The following is an 18,445-nucleotide window of genomic DNA, read 5'->3' as shown; positions in this document are numbered from 1 at the left end:
TCCTCAGGCTCTCCTCAGGAGAGGGATGGCACTTCTGGCTGGCCTGGGGTAAGAGAGGTCACCTACACCTCTGTGTCACTAATGCTTCACCAACAGCTTTCAAGGGGGGGTGTGGTTATAGCTGGCTTGGAATTACCATGGTCTTCCTCTCCCACCTGTGCCATCTTGGGATGTGACCTGCCAGGCTCCAGTGCTGAACTCCCAAAGCTCAGGGAGGGGTTGGGGCAGAGTGAGAAGCTGAATCACATTCATGTGGCTGCAGCCCATCAAGCTGGAGGACCCTGGTTAGTGCATGACATGTCACTGCTGAGGGCTGGGAAGGGCTCTGGCCATTCTGCCCTAGATCCCAAATCTCGGTGGGAACAGGAGAGGCCACGTTTGCAATCTGCTGTAGGAGGTGCAGAGCTGCTCTACCTCAGGTCTTAACTCTCCCATCCTCCCAAGGCAAAGCAAAGCTTGAAAACCAAAAAGCCTTAAAAGCAAAAATCCAAATGAGTTTTTTTTACTCATTTCTTCCTCCCTTAATTTTTATTATTTCCCATGGAAAATCCACTTCACCGGTGGCAAACTGCTCTGCAGGAACTTCCATGTAGTTAAAAACTAAGAAAACAACGTGTCTGTGCTATGAAGTGACACTGACACTTCTTTGCTGAGTCTGATCCAGGTGTGGCAGTGGGGAGCAGAGTAAGGACCAGCAGAGCTGGATGTGTCTCTGCAGCAGGAAGGGAGGTGCAAGCCCCGTGTCCCAGCTGAGCAGCAGTATCTGAGCAGACTTGCAGGTGAAGGTCTGTTGGGTAGATCTGGAGACACACTGGAGCCCTGGGGTTGCACTGGAACCCATGGTAGCTGCTGCTCAGTGATGGACTGGAACAGGATTGGGAGCCCAAGTGTCAGACCCTTGGGTCACAAGTAAAAAATAAACTTGAAGCCAAGTATGACACAGCTCTGCTGGAGGTAGCAGGTACCTACCCAGGAGCTGGAGCAGAGTCATGTGCAGCTGTAGGTGTGTTGGGTCTCCATCTGCAGGGAGGGCTGTGGGCCTATCAGGTGATCCTGAGCCACGGACAAGTCAGGATCATCACAGAATTAGATGGTGTTGATTTTTATTATTTTTTTTTCAGGGCTTTGCATCAAATCCCAGTGTGGAGGGGCAGCTCCTCCCTTTGGTGAGAACTGGCCTCACTTAGCACACTGCAGGTGAGGTTGTCCTGTCATGGAATCATCCCAGACTGGCTTGGGTTGGAAGAGACGTTCAAGATCACCCAGATCCCACGCCCTGCACGGGCAGGGACACCTCCCACCAGCCCAGGCTGCTCCAAGCCCCATCCAACCTGCCCTTCAGCACTTCCTGGGGGGAAGTCCAAGGCACTTCAGTGGATCTGCAAGGCTTATGGCATCCAGTGGGATCTGCTTCTGCAGAGCTCTGGGCTAAGTGCAAGTCCTCAAAAGGGAGCAGCCAACACCTGGGCAGTCTGGTGCTTTCCTCCTGCTCCATCCTGAGCAGCCTGGTGGTACTGGTGGAGATTGACTCTCATTCCTTCTCCCTTGACCTGCCCACAGATGCATGAAGTGATGGAGCTGTACAAGAAGTCCAGCTGGCTGTCAGTCCTAGTGAAGCTCGTGTGCCACGAGCTGGGCATTCCCTGGAGGGGGAGGAGTGCAGGGATCTCCCTGCTGTCCCTCTGTAGATGTTTGCTTTTCACTGCTCTGCTTGGGAGTGTGCTTGGCAGCTCAGCTCTGGCAGAGTTGGGCTGGTGTGTCAAGAGTGAGGAAGAGCATCCAGCCCACCAGGGATGTGATTCACACGGAGCTATGGGGGATGCAGAGTGAGGGGTCTTGCACAGGATATCTGTGAGTGAGGAGGTCAAGAGCTGGGCCTTGAGGCATGAGGACTGGGCTGCCTGTGGAAGGGGAGCACCTGAAGCATTTGCTGAGTGTCTGTGTTGTCAGCTGTGGCAGGGAAGGGTTTCAGCCCTTGAGCTCACATCTAGCTCTTTAAGGATGAAGCCAACAGTCCCTGTTTGGGTCTGCACAGAGGACCAGACCAGGAGATGCAGATGGAGAAGCCACATTCAGAAGTTCTGACTATTTCAGGGACTCCACTTTCTGCCCTTCTCAGTGAAGGTTTAATGGTGGGAGACGATCTCCTGGGGATTTCTGGGCATTTCACAGGCACTCTAGAAGATGTATAATGAGGTGCTTTTTCCAGTTCTGCACAACCTCAGTCTCAAAGCAACTTGGGCTCTTGGCATTAATTTTCCTATGGAAAGCTATATGGGAGTTCAGTTCCCGTGGCCTCTAGCTTCAAAAGGCCAAAGCAATTTGCCTGCACAGGCACTGCTGGCAGTTGGTGCCTGTGTGGCATCTAGGCTTAAGGACAAATTATTTCTGAAAATGTCACCTCAAGCATTCAAACCCCAGGTGCTTGGGCAGTGTCTTAAGTTCTTCACAGGTCCACAATCCTGACAGGAGGTTATCGAAGAAGCAGAACTGGGGGGGTGGGATCCTGCCTTTTAAGAGGCTTAATTTATTTTCCTGGATTGTTTGCACGGGGTGTTTTTGGCAAGCTCCTCACCCTGCCTGGTTGCCTCTGTTTTGTTTCCATCCTGCAAGCAGAGCTCCTGGTTCTGCATTAGCTTACCCTTGATGCTGGTGTTAATTCTGGTGCAGCACCTGGGTGCTTCCAGCTGGATGCATGTGTGTCTCCTCCTGTTCACCACCTTCATCCTCCTCTTTAAGGGCGTAAATAATTGTGTCCTGGGAATAAACAATAACTGTATCCTGGGAATAAGTTCAGGAAGAGCTCGTGTTAGAAAAGATTGACTAATTCTTGGCAGGGCCAAGTTGGCACAGCCATGTTGACTTCAAGGGAGCTGAATTGATTAATGTCAGCAATGTGGCTGGCCCTGTTCCTCCAGATGTTCTGGTGAATGCCTGCAGATAACACCGCCTGTCTGGACACCTGGAGAAATGTGTTCATATTTGTAGGATAAAGGTCATAGAATTGTTAAGGTTGGAAGGGACTTTAAAGATGATTCAGTTCCAACCCCCCTGCCATGAGCAGGGACCCTTGCCATTAGATCAGGTTGCACAAAACCTCATCCAACCTGGCCTTAAAAACCTCCAGGGATGGGGCATCAACAACTTCCCTGGACAACCCATTCCAGTTACCTGGACCCAGTAACCTGGGTCACTAGGACCAGCTCCAGGCATGGCTGGTGCAGGGCACTGAGCAGCCTCACTGTGTGTGCTGAGGCATCTGGTGCTGCCAGAGATCCTCAGTCAGATGTGGACAAAGCTGCTGCAGCCACTGCTGGAGGTGGGTTTACTGAGTGATGGCAGCTCTCTGCTTCTCCTTGCCTTTGTGTGACACTAAGCATCTATTATCTTCATTTGGGAAATTTCTCCATGGCTCACCTCAGGGCAGATACTTCTGAGAGCTCAATTACAGGCAGTTAGTTGCTTGACAACACTCCTGGCAGATGCAGGCAGAGTGCAGGAGCTGTGTCCTGTCAGCCAGCAGATCTCTGTTTATTAATGTGTCATCAAGCAGTGCCTGAAGCCACCTGGGAAGCTGCTGGGTTTCTCAATGGGATGGAAAGCTGTGTAGCCTTGAGCATGGGCCTCTTGTGGCTGTTGCAAGAGGTCCCAAGAGGCCTTCAGCCACCCAGAGCCCCGTTGGGATGGAAAAGCAACATCCTTGGGTGATGGCCAGACCTTGCCCCTGAGGATTGTGATGTTCAGACACAAGGTTCATCTCTGCTCTGCAAGTGCAAAGGGGTGAAGTGATTTATCCAAGGAGCCAGTGGCAGAGCTGCAGTCATAAAATCACAGTCTAGATTGGTTTGGGACTTTCAAAGCTCATCCAGTCCATCCCCTCTGCAGTGAACAGGGACATCTGCAACTAGATCAGGCTGCTCAGAGCCCTGACCATTAATGTTTCCAGGGGTGGGGCATCTACCACCTCTCTGGGCAAACTCTGCCAGTGTCTTACCGTAACAAATTTCTTATCTACATCTGTCTTAATCTTCCCTCTTTTAGATTAAGAACATCACCCCTTGTCCTACTGCTATAGACCCTTCCCAAAAGCTTGTCCTCTTCTTTCTTAGAAGCCCCCTTTAGGTACTGAAAGGCTGCAATAAGGTCTCCCTGAAGCCCTCTCTTCTTCAGGATGAACAACCCTGACTCTCTCAGCCTTTCCCTGTAGGAGAGGTTCTCCAGCTCTCAGATCATATTTTTTTCTGTAGGGCCGGGGGGGGGTCTCTCCAAAGTGGAGCAGAGGGGCAGAGTCCCCTTCCTTGACCTGCTGCTTTTCACAGAATCACTTTGGTTGGAAAATACCTTCAAGATGATTGAGTCCAACTATTAACCCCCCTCTCCCAAGTCCAGCACTAAGCCATGTCCCCAGGCACCACCTCTAGACAACTTCTAAATACTTCCAGGGATGGTGACTGAACCACCTCCCTGGGCAGCCTGTTCCAATGTTTGACAACCTTTTCAGTGGAAAAGTTCTTCCTCAGGTCTAGTCTAAACCTCCCCTGCTGCAGCTTGAGGCCATTTCCTCTTGTTCTATCACCAGTTACTTGTGAGAAGAGACCAGCACCCACCTCTTCACAACCTCCTCTCAGGCAGTTGCAGAGGGCAATGAGGTCTCCCCTCAGCCTCCCTTTCTTCAGACTAAACAGCCCCAGTTCCCTCAGCTCCTTCTCATAAGACTTGTTCTCAGGACTCTTCACCAGCTTTGTTGCCCCTTTTCAGACACACTCCAGCACCTCAATGTCCTTCCTGCACTGAGGGGCCCCAAACTGGACACAGGACTCCAGGTGTGGCCTCACCAGTGCCCAGTACAGAGGGACAATCACCTCCCTGCTCCTGCTGGCCACACTTTTGGACACAGGCCAAGATGCCATTGGCCTTCTTGGCCACCTGGCACACACTGGTTCATATTCAACTGTCCATCAACCAGCACCCCCAGGTCCCTTTCCACCAGACCCTTTCCAGCCACACTTCCCCAAGCCTGTAGAGTTGCCTGGGGTTGTTGTGGCTCAAGTGCAGGACCCAGCACTTGACCTTGCTGAACTTCATACAATTGACCTTGGCCCATTGATCCAGCCTGTCCAAGTCCTTCTACAGAGACTCCCTGCCCTCAGGCAGGTCAACATTCCCTCCCATCTTGATGTCTCTGCAAACTTACTGAGTGTGCATTCTACCTCCTCATCAAGATTGTTGATAAGGATGCTAAAAAGAACTGGTCCCAACACTGAGCCTTGAGGAACCCCACTTCTGACCACTTTTGGTGCAGCCCAGGACACAGTTGAATTCAACTGTGGATTCCTGACACTTGACATACAGTTTTTGTTTGCAGCATGAAGCAGGTAGGAGTCCTCTCTGAGGACTGCACCTCTGCCCTCCTGAGGGGCCAGAGAGTAGAAACTCTATTCCTGTTCTGGGTCCATCCTCTGCTGCCTAAGGGGATGGTCCCTGCTGCATCCTGACTGGTGGGTGACCATGATGAGGAAGGATCTCTGGAGGCTTCCAGCACCTTTTAGACAGCTCCCTGGCGACCTCCTGCTCTGCTGACTGACACCATGAAGGGGCCAAGAGTCTCCTGGTGATGACCTGGGATCTTTAAAAGTTTTATCTATTTAAAGAGACTTTTCTCCCCCTTCTAAAAGGCAGTGGCAGGGCTCTGTGTGACTCTGGCAGCTCCAGCCATCAATCAGTTCTTCCTAATGACCAAGATCCTGCGGTGAAGGGTCATGATCAATCACTTCCTGTTATTATGACATGATGAAATTGTCATTATGGGAGGGAAACGCTGCATTACCCTCTCACATCCCTCATCCCAAGCTGCACCAGGAGGTGACATCTTTTACTCGAGTGCAGCAAAGTGCTTAATGAAGGTCCAGGAGCCACCTCCTCCCACCCCCACCAACAGGCCCTCCTGCCTCCTGGACACAGGCAGGAACTGGGGCAGAACAAGGTGATATAAAAATGTGTGAAAGAGGTTATTGCACTAAAACTCTTCCAGTCAAATCCCTCAAGTGTCCTTATGAAGAAAGGCTGAGAGACCTGGGGCTCTTTAGTCAAGAGAAGACTAAGAGGAGACCTTATTAATGTCTACAAATACCTGCAGGGTGGGTGTCAAGAATGGGCCAGTCTCTGTTCAGTGGTGCCTGTGATAGGACAAGGGGCAAGGGGCACAAACTGGAACACAGGAAGTTCCACCTCAACATGAGGAGAAACTTCTTTCCTGTAAGGGTGACAGAGCCCTGGAACAGGCTGCCCTGAGAGGCTGTGGAGTCTCCTTCTCTGGAGACTTCCAAGACCCATCTGGACACGTTCCTGTGTGACCTGCCCTGGGTGTTCCTGCTGCTGCAGCAGGGGGGTTGGACTTGATGATCTTCAGAGGTCCCTCCCAACCCCTCTGATTCCCTGGTTCTGGCTTGTACTCCCTCTCCAACTTGTGTCCTTGGTCCTAAACAAATGGTTCTTGGGTCTGTGCAAATAAGGTGTTTTTTGGTGGCTACTCTATCCGAACCATTTTTAAAAATGAAAATAGCTTGAATTTATTAGCAGATCACAAAGCTTAGAAGCAAAAAATATAAAAGAACCCCTTGGAATTTTGGTTACCCCAAATGGAATGTTTTGCCAGAAACAATCTAGAAGTTCAGAAGTGCCTCTTTTAATCAAGTGTTAGTTTGATTCTGTTTCGAAAATATATGGGGGGAAAAAGTGCCTTTAGAGACTTTATGTGGGAGAGAGAAATGAATAAAGTATTCTGTAGTCAGCCAAAGAAAATATTTCTTTAAAATATTGGTCAGAAGCTTCCCTCTTAATTCAAAGGAGTCAAATATCTGTCAGAAAGGAGCCTTTTGTGGGGTGGTTGGATGGATTTAAATGACCTCAAGGTCCCTTCTAGACTATCTTTTGTGACCCTCTGACATTAATCTCTGTTCTAAAGGCCTGATCATCAATTATCACTGGATAAAGGAAAATGACACTGGATAACAACCCTCCTGGCTGCCTGTGCACAGGCTGCTCCCAAGCCCTCCTCCCTGCCAGGCAATGCAGGGAAGGGATCTGGGATGCACCTGCACTGAGCTTTGGTTTCCATTGAGAGTTGTTGGGAAGCTGCTACAAACTGTGTTGGGGCTGGAGAGGATCTTGTCCCCTGTGTTCCCTGGAGCACGGGGAGAATAAAATGCCCATCACATCCCCCAGCCTGGACCTCCCCACCAAACAGAATCACCAGGGGCCTTGCTCTGCTAGTAAGGAGGGCAGAGGGGGTCCAGGTCAATTATCTCCCTGAATTAGGGATCCCGTGGGATTGAGGTGAATCTGGACCAAAATAACCATGTGGCTGATCTCTAGTCCCAGGGCAGGTCTGATAAAGAGGAGAAGGAGGTTCTTTCATGCAGCAAAACAGCAGTACTTTGAGAGCTGCTCTGGCTGCATGTCCAGCAGTAACCATGGCTCTCTCCATCAGGAGACCACAGCCAAGGCCACACCTCTCTTTTCTGTTGTTTAAAATTTTTAAAAATATATATTTTTAGGAGCATTTACTCTCCAGCCCCACTTCTCCCCATGGAGGGGGCTCCCAACAATGGCAGAAGTTGTCCCTGCTCCCCTGGGGTGGCTTTTTTGTTTCCCTTTCTGCCTCCAGTTGCTTTTATGCTCATGTGATCAGCCTGTGCCCTGCCCTGTTGGGTGATTGTGTGATGTGAAAGGGTGCAATCTTTTTTTTTTTTCCTTATCTTTTCTTGATTGTTTTCTTCCACCTCCCTCAATTTCATTTGAAGAAAACTTGTTTGTGAAATTTTCAGCATAAAGGTGGCAGGTCCAGGTTAGAAATTGGTTTTCTGCTGCAAAACAGCCAGTGTCCCATGGCTGACTCCAAACAGAGCAACCATGGTACTTGGGCACTTGGTCTATTTGTTAACTTCTCTTTATCTTGAAGACTGGACTTCTGGCAAGCTCTGCCTTGCAGAGGATGCCATCAAGTTGAAGAAAGCCCTGAGCTGCTGGTCCAAAAAGCTTTTCAGGTGTTTCTTCCTGGAAGATGAGGAACTTTCCAAATGCAGAACAAAACAAGAGAGCCTGGGGGGAAGCATCACTGAGATGATCTTCCTCTTACAACAAACCACTGAGTTATCATGTCCCCTGGCAAGGAAGTGTCTCCATTTCTTAAGCAGTTATTCTTAGACCTTGTTTATAAAAAAATATTAGTACAGAGTTCACCGTAACAGAACCTTAATTGACCTCGAGTGTGTGTTAGATAAATAATAAATGGGAATAAAAGTATCAGTGAGCAGTGTCTATAGTAGACATCTGTTTTCTCACTGGCCTACAGCCATACCTCTCCAGGCTGGGATGTCCTCAGCCAAGTGAGGTCAGCCAAGCTCAGCTCTTGAATGGACATGAGCATGGGATGGGAGTTGTGTGCTGGTGGGTTTGCTGCTCACCCCTGCCTGCCCTGCCCCAAAGCAGAGGGACTTCCAGGCAGGTCAGCAACTTCCCAAGGATCACCTTGAAATTCTAGACAAAAATCAGTGGGGAAGTGTGTGCTGCAGCTGGATTAGCAAACACCTTCTGGCTAGAGATTGCTCCTGGAAGTAGTGATCTACTCTGCTGTTTTGATGCTGAATGGCAGGGAGGTGTCAGAGTTGCTTCTTAGCAAGTCAACAGCATAAACACCCAAATACGTGTCCATTGGTGTCACTCCTAACAAGGAGCCAAAGGTGTAGCAGGGCTTGGAAGGGTTTTAATAAAAAAGAAAGCAGGGGAAGGTGTGTTTTCAGAGGGATGAAGCAGTTTCAGGTGGAGCTGGTGTGTTAGTGGGGCTTTGGCAGGGTGAGAAGAGAACAGCCCCCAGGCTCTGAATCTGCCTGATCTACAGGAGCAGAGGTTTTGGGTGGGAGAACTAGATTCTCCTATCTAAAGCACAGACAGGAATAGATGCAAAGGCCTTCTTGAGATGAAGAACCATTTTTTATTTTGTTGTTTGTTTTTTTTTTTGTCAGTTTTAGCCCCTTATTCCTATAAGCAGACTCAGCTGTGCCTTCAGTGCCCTTAAAGCTGTGGACTTGCCCATGGATGGAGGCCCAGATCTGACAGCCCAGAGACTGTTCTGTGCAGGCTGTGAGCAGAGCTGAGTGCACTTTGCAGTGTGTGGAACAGCCCCTGGGTTGCAGCTGCAGGGAGAAACAAATGTTCTGTCCTCAACAAAATACCTTCCTTGGGCTGGAATTTCCCTTCCCTGGCGCTGCCCAGGGGCTGGGCAGAGCCCCTCCTGCCTGAGCTGCTCTCCCCTTCTGCAGCTGCCCTCCCTGGTGCCATCAGGCACTCAGAGCAAAATTTGTTTCCTGTTTCAGAAGGCTGCTGGGAAACAATAGCCAGAAGGGCAGCATTCCCTGGGCTCAGCCTAGAAACCCCTTTTCTCCTGCCTGCTTCTTTCTTCTTTCCAGTCCTTCGACTTGCCCCAGGCTGCGTGTTCCCTGCGTGATGCTCAGGTTTGGGGCACTGGATAAACCACCCAGCAGAACTGCACTCATCCAGCCTCTTTAGGGGAACTCCTCAGTTTTGTGAGGGTTGAGGTGGCCTTGTCCAGCCACGTTTGGACTCCTGGGCTGCCCCAGCACACAGGGAGGTGTGGGAGGTGGTGAGAGGTCCCTTTGTGCTTGGGGAGTTCCAGTGCTGCAGCCAGAGCCTTGTGCTGGGCACATCACTGGAGCTGAGTAATATCTGAAGTGTTTCTGAGTCTAGCTTTGCTGTTGGAGATGAGGGCACAGTGGCAGAGGGGGAAGGGGGGTTGGTTTGCTTTGAATCTGCCTCGACTTCTGAGCCCTCACTTACACTTGGGTCATGATTTCTAGTCCTTTTTCTTGTTTCTTGCAAGCAGTAATGCTAGAAATGGAGTTAAATTAGATAGTTGAGAGCTGTGTCTATAATAATGTGTGTCCCTGTGCTGGAGACTAAAGAGAAATGCCAAATATAATGGATTTCTTTATGAAAACTGCAGAAAATGGTGGTTCTTTGTGTTGGCAGCTCCTGGAGTGGAGCAGAAGTTGTTGATGTTATCATCTCCTTAACGAGCTGTTTTGAGCCTGAAAGTCCAAACTGTCATTGGCTGCATGTAGGTTTCAGGGAGGGTTCATAAATAGTATCTGGCCTCTGGAAAAGGCCAATTAGTCTAAATGACACTTCAGCCAAAGTGACAGAACAGGAGGGATTGCCTGGGAGGTGCGTTGCTAATGGATGGCTTTCAGCTGGTATCTGTCTGCTTAAAAGCTGTCAGAAATCTTTTGTTCAGACAAGCACTTTCTTGTTTCTGCTTCCTTGGTGTATTGAGGGGAAAAGGCTGCTCCTCTTCTGGATGTTCCAGAAGGTGCAGATGTGTACCTGCCCTCAGGGTGGAAATGGAGCCAGAGCCCTTTGCCTGCTGTGAAGGGTCAGGGCAAGCTCCAAAGGGCTGAGCAGAGGGACACCCAAAGCTCCCTCAACCCCGATATTGTCATGATGAAGTACCTTCCCCTTCTTCTCCATGGTTTTGCACCTCCACTCAGCTCCCCAGAGCCCGGGTTGTCCCTCCTCTGCAGCCCCTTTGGCAGTCAGCACCCAGGAGCCTGCACCCAGAGAGCAGCACCGAGGCATCAAAAGCTTCCTCAGGCATTTATCTGCTGGTTTCTCACTGGAAGAGGCCAAAATGAGGTGCTTTCATACCCTGGGAGATCTGGGTTGGAGCCCACCAGTGGCAGTCCCATCTCCCAAGACTGGGAGAGGCTTGGAAGAGCTGGTGTCTCCTGGCTGCTGAGACGTGTGGCTCTGGAATAACGAGTCCTGGTATGGAGATCTGAGGAGAAGGCAGAGTCATGAAGATGATGGAGTGGAACATCTCCCTGATGAGGAAGGGCTGAGGGAGCTGGGTCTCTTTAGTTTGGAGAAGAGGAGACTGAGGGGTGACCTCATCAGTGTTTACAAATATGTAAAGGGTGAGTGTCAAGAAGATGGAGTTAAGCTTTTTTCAGTGATGACCAGTGATAGGACAAGGAGTAATGAGTGCAAACTGGAGCATAGGAGGTTCAAGGTGAATATCAGGAAAAATTTTTTGACTGTGAGAGTGACAGAGCCCTGGGACAGGCTGCCCAGAGAGGCTGTGGAGTCTCCTTCTCTGGAGACATTCAAACCCACCTGGACACATTTCTGTGTGATGTGACCCTGCTCTGGCAGGTGGGTTGGACTAGATGATCTTTCCAGGTCCCTTCCAACCCCTGTGATTCTGTGATTCTGTGATTTGTTTCTCCAGACTGATGAGAGAAGGAGCAGGGCAGCTCCAGGTGCTCCATCTCCACTGTCCATGGGGGTGAATCTTGCTAAGTGCTGTACCCATGCTAGACTGAACTCAAAGTAAACCTATGGAGATCCACCAGTCTATGAAGGAACGTGAATGCTCTTTCAGAGTGCTCCCCCACAGTGTGGTCACTGCTTTTGGAGGAAAGCTGCCACATGCTGCACACCTTGATGGGGAACAGCAACCCAGCAGGACCCAGCACTGGGGAGTCCTCTGCAAGACCCATTCTTCAGACCCTGCAGAAGGGGAAATGAGCAGGAACTCAGGGCTGGTTCCCCCTCTTGAGGCTGATAAAACTCCACGGAGGTGCTAACCCAGCACTGAAGCCTGGGGGAGCAGCACAGCAGGAACTAACCCAGCTCAGGTGGGTCCTTCACCTTCTGTGCCACTGTGCTGAACCCCATAACCTCCCACTTCTCCAGAGACTTGTATTCAGGCCTAATCTTCCTTAGAGCACCTTCCAGCACTTCCAGGGGGCCTACAGGAAAGCTGGGATGGGGCTTTTCACCAGAGGAGATAGTGGCAGGACAAGGGGTGATGGTTTTAAACTGAGAGAGAGGAGATTTAGGTCAGATATTAGGAAGAAATTTTTCATTATAAGGGTGGTGACATACTGGAACAGGCTGCCCAGGGAGGTTGTTGATGCCCCCCTCACTGGATGTGTCCAAGGGCAGGTTGGATGGGGCTTGTGCAGCCTGGGCTGGTGGGAGGTGTCCCTGCCCATGCAGGGGGTTTGGAACATGATGATCTTTAAGGCCCCTTCCAGCCTTAACAATTCTGTCATTCTGTCTTATTTATTAAAGCAACACCTCTCACAAAGCATGTGAGCTCAGAGTAGGGGAAGAGATGAGGAAAAGGTTTTTGGAGACATTTGAAGTCCCCACTGTATTTCCTATTTCTAGTACTGAAGCATTTAAATGAACAGAAAGGCTGTTCAGGGCCCCGAGTCATCAGCTGATGATTGAACTGGAGGTACCGTGTGCCTAAGGGTTAGGGATTGCTTGGTGCATGGAAGTGCCCTTCCTGTGCTTCTCTCTCCAGAGACACCTTCAGAAAGCCTCCATGGCTTCATCTGCTGGGGCCACACCACAGTGTTCATGCCACCTCCTGACCCGTGGGTTGGCAAGTCCATGTGCACATCCCAAGGTGGGCTGGGGGTCCCTGGGGACACATTTTAGCCTCAGGTGTGCCCCTGGCCTCGTGGAATGGCTCACCCTTCCTGGCCCTGCAGGTGAGAGCTGGTTTTAGGCTCTCACCTCTGACTAGTGGGGAAGAGCCCGGAGTGTCAGGCTGGACAGCACAACCAGAGAGGAACTGTACCTCCAGAAGGTCAAGGATTGAGCCAGAAGCCATTTGATGCAGCTGTGAGGTCCTAAATCCATGCTTAGGCTCCCTCAGCAGTCAGAAGAAAACTGGGGCTGCTTCCAGGCTGTGGCTGAGGCTCAGTGGCTGTGGCAGCCCAGACCCAGGCGTTGGCTTTGACACATCTAGGGCAAAGCTAATGATCTCAAAAAGACTAACTCTGTTGGGTGCAAGCAACATACCTTTTGGCTTGCATTTACACGTTGCCTGCAATAATTTGTCAACAATCTTCTGTAATTAGATCTTGATTTAGGCTAATCATTATATGCCTTGTTAACTCAAAGTGTGTATTTAAATCCCCATTGAATGTAATAGGACACAAGCACGTGCTGAAGAAATGTGAAACACTTTTAGCAGCTTTGCTAAAATACTGAACTGAAACAGGCTTTTTGCTGTTTCAACCATTCTTTCCACTGGCAAAAAAAATAAAACAAACCCAAAAAGGCATTAATCAAACATCATGAGCTGTCTCCAATTATTTCGCCAAGCTGGGGAATCAGGGAATATGCCACTGTGGGAATGTGAAAGGAAAATGTGCCAGTAAATGAAAGTGTTTGAAAGCCACTCCTGAAAAAGTGGTGACATGGTGGCTTCGTTCCAGTTTTCTATCTTGGTGTTGAGGTGTTTTGTTGTTTGTTTGTTGTTTTTTTAACCTTTTGTCCCTACAGAAATTCCAGCATCGAGTCAATTTTGCAAAAGTCACTTCAGTTCCACCAGGACTGAATTTGCAGCCTTGCTAATGTAATTAACATCTATTAAGTGAGGGTGCACCCTGAGCAGCTTAATAGGAAAATCTAATGATGTTTCCTATTGGAATGTTCCCTGTTAAATTGTCCAAGTGCTTTGGTGTCTGTTTTCTGTAGGCAGCCTTGTTTAATGGAAATGGTACACAAATTAGGATTAGGCCCTTGGTGAAGTGGGATCTTTAATTTAATTTGCTTTTACAGCCAGGATACAGAATGATGGCTGCTTTGGCCTCACCAGCATGCAGCCAGGCAGGATTAGGGTTTTCTGGGATCACCTTTGGAATGACTCCTCCATAGGTCTTGCCTCCAGAGCGGCAGGTTCCGTTATTAGCTGGGCTGTAAATGGCATTAATAACCTCCTTGTGGAGCAACAGCCAGGCAGGATGGGCTCCATAAAAATAAGAAGCCTGTGGCTGACCAGTGTTTTGTTTTATTTTGTTTTAAGGTGGGTAATAAAAGAAGAAAATGGAAAGCTTGTGGCTTTGTTTTTGCTTGGCCTGACGGGCGATGGGAGCCAAGGTGCTGATGTTGGGATAAAGCCCCTCTTGTTCGGGGCTGAGCTGCCCACCCTGAGCTCTGCTGAAGATCCTGTTGGGTTTGCTCAGGGCTGGACACTGGGGGTTCTTGGAGGAGGGGCAGTGCCAGAGCTCCCTGGGGACCCTTGTGCCCACATACAGGTGATGTCTTTATTGTTTTACCCCCAGGGAGGAGTGTGATGTTCCCATCCCCCCCAACCTGAGCGAGTGGTGGAATCCCAAAGAAAAGGAGCTGCCTCTCCTTCCTGTAACTACCCAGTTTCCTTGGGCAGGAAGTCATCTGCCTTACAGGGAAGGATGCCAGGGCTAGTAAATGCCCAAATTTAGTCTCTTCCCCACAAAATCAGAGTAGCAAATGCTCCTGCTGCAGGAGGGAGATGCTGGGATTGGCTCAGGCTGGGGTGGTGCAGCTCCAAGAGTTCACTCGTGGCAAAATATTCAAGGTTTCCTTTTTGGTTATTTCTCCTCTGGAGAGAGGAAGGGCAGTTTTGTTTTTGTTGTTGTTGTTTTTTTCCCCGTGTATATGAAAGCAGTTTTCAGAAGGTGTCTGGGCTCAGCTCCACTTTAAACTAGGGAAACTGGTGGGAAAACGAGGCTCTATCCTGCCCAGAAATCTTAAATGAAGAGCAGGAAGAGTTTGGGGTAGAACCCAGTTTTTTTCTTGCTTCAAGCAGGGACTGGAGTGAGCACAACCAGTGCTGTCCTGGAAGCACAGGTCAGGATTGTTCCCCTCTCCTGTGAGCCAAGCTGTCTTCTAGCACCAGGGCCACGTGCCCACCCTGAGCATTGAACTGCTGATTGGTCCCTTTGCTGGAAGGGCTGACACAGGCAGGCCTGGCAATAAGGTTGCTGGATAAAATCCTTCCATTTTCTGGATTTGGTAATGGATGTTAGCAGTTGGGAGAGTGTTCCCATCCTGTCAGCACGTGACAATGATTAATGAGATGTTGAGTTCTCGGCAGGAGCAGGAGCAAGAGAAGAAGCTGCAGTTCTCTTGAAGTATTTTGCTCTTATTTGCTGCCTGCAAATGCAGTCATGCTGGGATTTCCCTGGCCTTCAAACCACTTGGTTTAGGAGGAGCATGGAGAAGAACCTTGTCTCATGCCTGTGGTGTTGCTGTCTTGTGTCCTCACCCACATACACAGAACCACCAAGACTGGAAAGACCTTTCAAGTCCAGCCTATGACCAACACCCCCACATCTCCAGACCATGGCACCAAGTGCCACCTCCAGCCTTTCCTTGAGCACCTCCAGGGATGGTGCCTCCACCACTTCCCTGGGCAGCCCATCCCAATGTCTGATCACCCTTTCCATGAGGAAGTGCTTCCTGATACCCAACCTAAACCTCCCCTGGAGCAGCTTCAGGCCAGGCCCTCTTGTCCTGGCACTGGTTGCCTGGGAGAAGAGCCCAGACCCCCCTGACTAAACCTCCCTTCAGGGAGCTGAAGAGAGTGAGAAGGTCCCTCCTGAGACTCCTCTTCTCCAGGCTGATCAACCCCAGCTCCCTCAGCCTCTCCTCATCAGACTTTCCCTCTGGTCCCTTCTCGTTGTCTCCCCTGGCCCTGCTCCAGCACCTCCAGGTCCTTCCTGCAGTGAGGGGCCCAGAGCTGCCCCCAGGACTGGAGGTGAGGCCCCAACAGTGCTGAGCACGGGGAGAATCACCTCCCTGCTCCTGCTGCCCACACCATTCCTGACACAAGCCAGGATGCCCTTGGCCTTCGGGCCACCTGGGCACACTGCTGGCTCATGGCCAACCAGTCATTACACTTTTTGTGGTTGAACATCACCCCCCAACCATTCTGTGATTCTATGAGTCTTCCCGTGATCTGGGGCAGTGAAGCCAGAGGTAGAGGAGTGAGAAAAGAGGATGAAAGGTGGAAGAAACAAAGTGGAGTCTTGTGCTACCTTTTATCTGTGGCAAACCCCAAGTCTGTGTGTGCTGTTTGATTTTGTCAGAGATGCTCTTATCACAAAGACCTTTTTCTGCAGGGACATTATCTGGGTGATGCTGATATGAGCAGGAGCTTTGGATTCGTGATGGGCTACCTGGTTTGAATCACAGAAAGATCCACTCAGCATCCCTGCCAAAAACACAAACAAAGCCTGCAGCACGTTAACAAGATGGGAAAGTCTGGCCAATTCATTTAATCTGTTCCAGGTTCCTCTTGGCTTCCAGGTGTTCATCTTGGATCAGGAGCCAAAACATCCTGGGAGAGGCTCTTGCTGCTGCATTTCCAGCCCATCTGACAAGGCTTGTGCCTCCAAGCTGGCATCTTGCTGTGATTCCTGCTCTGCCTTGGCCAGGAATGGCAGGTTTGGGCTTCGAGGCCAGATCCAAGCTGCAAATGTAAAAATAGAGGTTGTGTCAACCTCAGCAAGTGTCAGACATTGGACCTCACAGCTCTCCTTTGGGACATGTGCTTTGTTTCATAGAAAAGCAACTAGTTTTCTTGTCCAAAGTCATATCAAATCCTCGTGGCAGTTTCTCCACTTAAAAGGATGTAGGAAGCTGTGCAAGCAAGTGAGCAACCCCATCTACACACCAGTCAGTGCCAAGAGAGGTCCAAGTTCACCTCTGTCCCCAGAGAAGTCTCCATGATGGCCCATATGCCAACCAGTTGACAAACCATGGTAGGAGTTTTCAGGTATATCCAGGCTCTCAGGTGGACAAAGAAGCAGTGATGTGCTGCTGTGGGAAGTGTTTGGGGGCTGGTGGTGGTTGTGCTCTCCTTGTTGAAGCATATCTGCTATGGTCATGTCCCTTGCAGCAGAGCAAGAAGCACTGAACTTGGACTTCCCTGTTCTTCCTTGGCTCCCTGAGCTCTGACTTGCTTTGGAGACAACAGAAGACTTGGTGGTGGGGCTCAAGCAGCCCATGCTGGGAGGAGGAAGCCTCCTGAGCTCCCCAGGGGCAACCTCCTCTAAGGAGCCTGGTGAGGTGATGAGGAAGGAGAGACAACTCATTCCTGGTGATCTTGAGGACTTGATGAACGTTGGACTATTCCAGACAAGGCTAAAACTCAACCCAAGGGACTTGTCTTTGCTACAAAAGCCTGGCATTTCTCACAGCTAAACTACAGATTCTTCAGACTGGCTTTTCAGTGTTTCTCCAAGTTATCTGTGTTCTCCTACCAACACTACAAGTACTTGCATTTTTTTTCCTCCAAAGAGCTGAATCCAGTCACTTTTTTCCTCTAAGCTTCAGAGGAAAGGGAAAGGTACTTAACTCATGTTTTATTCATTGCAGTCACTATCTCTTGTTAATTTACTTACATTATTTACAGAATTTTAAAGTATTTTGTGTGTCAGGCAGCAACCCAGGCTCTATAAAATGCTAATTTTCAAATGGTATCAGAGGCAAACATCTTTCCTGGGCCTCTAGGTAGACAAAGGGTCATCCCCATTCTTAATTTATTTTTCATGTTTCTCTATAGAAATGCAATAAAACCTGCTGGAATGGAAGATCTCAGGCAACCCACTTCTCCATGTGGTTAAATTTTATGAAGATCCATTGTGGCCGTGTTACTGGTACAATAAATTTAATTTTTGATCTAGTGCCTTTAATTACTAAGGATGACTGAACCTGGTTTAAATACAGGAATAACTACCTTGGAGCTTTGCCCTAAATGGGAGTGAAACACAAGGGTCAGAAAGTTCAAGTAACTTTCTGAAAAGAAGCTGTTTTATTTTCCCAGTTGCTTCTTTGCACTTCCTGGTTCCAGTGAGAGAGGAAGTGGGGAGGAAACCCAAACCCCAGAAGGCTCTTAATGCTTTAGGTTTTAATCTTGCTTCTGTGAGCTCTTGGCAAACTGGTCCTGTTCTTAGCCTTGGGGTGTTTGGATCTTTCAAACTGCTGGGACAGCTGACACCATAAAATTGGGCAATACTTGAAGATTTAGGGACATTTTAAGGTAGTCTAAATCATTGTGACATGCCTGAACTCTGTGTTTCCTGCTGGTCAGTGTTCTCTCAAGGTTTAAGGCCCATCAATAGCAAGCACTTGACACCAGGTTTCAGCAGTGATTGGCCTGGCAGAGTATGGCCAGAGGTGGGCAGGCACCACAGCACGTCCTACCAGCCCCTTTGTCTCTTGCTGACAGGAGTTATTGCCACTGGTGTTTGCTGTGCTTCTCCCAGGTGTCCCTTAGGTGCCTCAGAGCTCCTCTCCCCAGGAGCACATGGGTGGTCTCTCTGCTAACGGGTTTATTCAGACCTCTGCTCATGGCTCTGGAGAAGTCTTAGGGGAAAACGAGATATTTTGCTGTGAAACATTGCAGACCTGCCTGCTGGACGTGGAAGCAAAGAACCCTGGAGTTGCTTCAGGAGAAGGGAGGTGGTGGCTGGGGAGGCAGAGTGGTGCTGATGGTGCAAGGGCCAGGCGTGTAGCTGGGAGAGACCGGGGCTGGATTCAGCAGGAGGTGCCAGGGCACTGCAGCAGCAGCAAGTTCTTC

This window comes from Apus apus, chromosome 17 (genome assembly GCF_020740795.1).
Source record: "Apus apus isolate bApuApu2 chromosome 17, bApuApu2.pri.cur, whole genome shotgun sequence".
NCBI classification, from domain to species: domain Eukaryota; kingdom Metazoa; phylum Chordata; class Aves; order Apodiformes; family Apodidae; genus Apus; species Apus apus.
Note: the sequence above shows the minus strand (reverse complement) of the source record.